The 3,599-nt window shown below is 39.9% G+C and overlaps 1 pseudogene; it reads right to left on the reverse strand.

Moving 5' to 3' along the window:
* Positions 1–1,371: 1,371 nt before the first annotated feature.
* LOC136282502 (uncharacterized) lies at positions 1,372–2,251 on the reverse strand (annotated as a pseudogene).
* Positions 2,252–3,599: the final 1,348 nt, after the last annotated feature.

Below are 3,599 nucleotides of genomic sequence, written 5' to 3' on the forward strand. Positions count from 1 at the left end.
AGGAATTAAAGAAGGTAAAATGTTCTGATCTTCAAGATATTGTTTTGCCACGAGAGACCCTGCGACGATTACTGAAAACCTCAGCGGTTCCGAGATCACTTTCTTTAAACCCCATCTGATTCCAGCTGCATACATGTTAACTAATACATGTTATCGTTGTAGTATAAGTAAATGTTTTCACAACCTTTTTCAGTCCGAAATTTATATTATCAAACAAAATAAAAATTGTTGGAGATCAATCCATTCGTCTAACACCCTTCTTTGCATTCCTAACTGGACTTCAGGGTCTTTCAGATGAGGGCCCCGGAGGTGCTTCAGGCTTTATTTTTAGTATTGCCATTAGCTCCTTCCTTTTGTAGTACACTCAATCCGGTAAAATAACTGTATTTCTAGTTGGAAGAATTTGTGTTAGATAAAGATAGTCTAGTTATAACCGCTTAGCAACTAAAAATTAAAATACATGATTATTACAAAAGATAATATCAATAATCAGATCAAAAGATCAAGAGTAGTTTAAAACAAGTTTTTATAAAAGTTTGTCTGTATATTAGTTACGTTTGTAAAACATTTGTCGAGGAAATATTAGAATCTAGTATAATAGTTTAGGCTTTAATGGAATTCAAAGTCATACAACTGTGTTGAGAAATCTCTTCATTTTGAACACGGGCCGAAACTTCAGTTTGTTTCTTAGGTTCAAAGTACTAGTGTTACGAGCAGGAAGAAGGTCAAGGAGCTTGTTCTTTTCCCTTTGAACACTTTTCTCTAATAGTTTATCAACTGGTTTCTAACTGCGATGTATATAACATCGAAGACTTCATTGCATTCGACTCTTACACACCGCATGTGTGTGCTCTGCGTGCTTTGCATAATGTGCAAGCTTACTTACGTACACACGATATAAAATACAAAAGGGGCTAATGTTACATCCCCTTCTCTTAAAATTATGTTTATTGAAACGGAAACAAACAAAAAGGAAAAAAACATATATTCGAGCCAATGTCTAAGGTATAAGTATCTTATATACAAGATACTAGTCATACTACTATGATTGTATAATATGATAATTGTTTCGTCGAGAAATTCTATAATTGATCATTAAGTTAATTTATCCGCTAATGAGATACGTTATAGTGATGTCATAATACTAATGTAAGTCATTTGTCAGCTGTGGACCTAGCCGACTCACTGGGTAAATATCAAATCGTTTCGTATACTTTATTATCTGAGCATTTCATAACAATGTAACTTCCTTTTAGGATTCGAACGCAGTTCTTATTGTCTGGCAGTAAGGTCGTCAATAAAGATGTTTGATAACAGTGAACCAAAAACCCACAACTGACGAAACAATAATCATGCTACTAATAATAACTACTAGTGCAAGAGTAAGAGGTTAAGTCTTTCCGGTGCTCGAATTTCATGTCCCAAGCCAGATTTTCTTGGATCCTTCTCCGTTTCTGTTTAGGTGGAACATTGTGGATTGGCGCTGGAGGGTTGTAAGGTTAAACTTCCTTGAGGAGTGCAAGTCGACAAGTTGTTTGCTAGGTTGTTGGAAGCACTGTTTGGTCTAAGATGGATCCTATCTCTTCGTAGTCGAGCACCAGTTTCAGTTTCTATAGTACATAAGCGGGGCGTATCTCCCTGATCTATGACTCTAGCAGGATTCCACGTCTTTCTCACGGGATCTTGTGCATAGATGGCTTGGTTCCCGTGTAGTTCAGAGAGTTCCTTAATGTGCCTCTTGTTATAGTAGCACTGGTTATCTTGTCTCGCTCTGAGCCAATTTTTAACTTCTTGGTCCTTTGATGGCTGGATCTTGCCGGGAAGTGTGGATTTGAACATCCGGCCATTCAGTAATTCAGCTGGTGATGGCATATTTGAGCTGAGGGGCGTTGTTCGTAGAGCCAACAGGGCCAAATCGATGTAGTCTTTAGTCTCTCTGGATTTCATGATCGTCTACTTAACCGTCTGGACTTGGCGTTCAACGAACCCATGGCCACGTGGGTAGTGGGGGGAACTCACCGGATGTAAATTGAGTACCGTTCTCACATTGAAGAGATTTTGGGATTCCATTTTCTGCGAATAGCATTTTTCATCTCTTAAGCGACGGCTCTGGTTGAGAGGTTGTGAAGCTTCTTAACAAATGAGAACTTAGAGTAGTAGTCGAAACTATGAGGAAGCAAGACTGTTGTACATTGAGCAGATCTGCACTCACTGTTTGCCATGGTCTTGAAGGGATCTCTGATGGTATCATGGGCTCCTTTTGTTGAGAATTGTGATATTTCTGGCAAGCGCTCCATGAGTTTACGAGATTTTCTGTTTCTCTGTACATGCCTAGCCAGTGAACACAGGATTTGGCTCGTAGCTTGCATTTTCTGCACCAAAGAGCCCTCTGTGGATTTGCTGTAAGATGTTGCCTCTCAAGAACTCAGGCACTATAAGCTTCCAAGAAGTATCAGTCCATCTTCTACTAATATGTCATCTCGTAAGGGCTAATTTTCCTCATTCTATCGGGCCAGCCTCGTACAACTTGTTGAGATAGAAGCTATAAGGTTTCATCTTTTTCAGTTTCTTCTTTGAACTCTTCCATTTTAGCTGGGGTGATTCTAATAAGGTGGTGAATTTTCACATTCATGTCTCGTACTTCAAATTTATCCAACGGTGAAAGGCGTGACAGAGCGTCAGCTGCGACTATTTCTTCTCCTAGAAGATATTTAACAACGCAGTCGTAGGGTTGTAGACGCAACAACATTCTGTGAATGCGTGGTGGTGCTTTCATCAGGTTCTTTTTGTGGATCTGTTCTAGCGATGGTCTGTTTTGACTACAAACGATCTTCCGTAGAGGTACGAGTGGAACTTTTCGCAGCCACGGACCACTGCTATTAGATTTCGTTTAATATTGGCATATCTGGTCTCCGTAGGGGTAAGTGCTTTCGATGGAAAGGCTATTGGCTTGTTGTTTTGGAACAGACTTGATTGATGCGTCAACGAGAAGGGCAACTGGTTCGTTTCTGTCATAGTAAGCCAGAGTCGTTGTGGTACATATCAATGACTTCACTTTCTTAAAGGCTTTCGAATGTGATAAGTTCCACGCAAAGTCAAAGTCAACGAGATTTCCTAAAGGGGGCAGTGTGATCAGCTAAATTGGGGATAAATGAGCTCATGTAGGTTGCCATCCCTAAAAAGTGTGAAGCTCCTTCTTCTCTTTGGCTGGTTCTAGATTTTCTATGGGTCTGACTTTGTCTGGGCTGGGCTTGACACCGTCTTTTGATAACGCACTTCTTGTCACTGAGCTTGATGCCAGTTTTTCTGGTACGTTCCATGGTGTTATGTAGGTGATGTTATGCTCTTTTTCATTCTTTAACGTCATTATTTAACTTCAGCCGCCAATGGCTCCTTGGCAATCACGACATGTCTCGTAGATCTTGAATTGAAAGATATCTTGGCTTATTCGTAAGCCAAATGGCATCCTAAGGAAACGGCATCGACCAAATGGTGTATTAAAATTTGTTAGGTATGAAGATTCTTCATATAATTTGACATTCCGATAGCCATTGCGGGCATTGAGCTTGCTAAAGAGCTTTGCTCCTGCTAATTTGGGT

Source organism: Pocillopora verrucosa, chromosome 7 (assembly GCF_036669915.1).
Source record: "Pocillopora verrucosa isolate sample1 chromosome 7, ASM3666991v2, whole genome shotgun sequence".
In the NCBI taxonomy this organism is placed as follows: domain Eukaryota; kingdom Metazoa; phylum Cnidaria; class Anthozoa; order Scleractinia; family Pocilloporidae; genus Pocillopora; species Pocillopora verrucosa.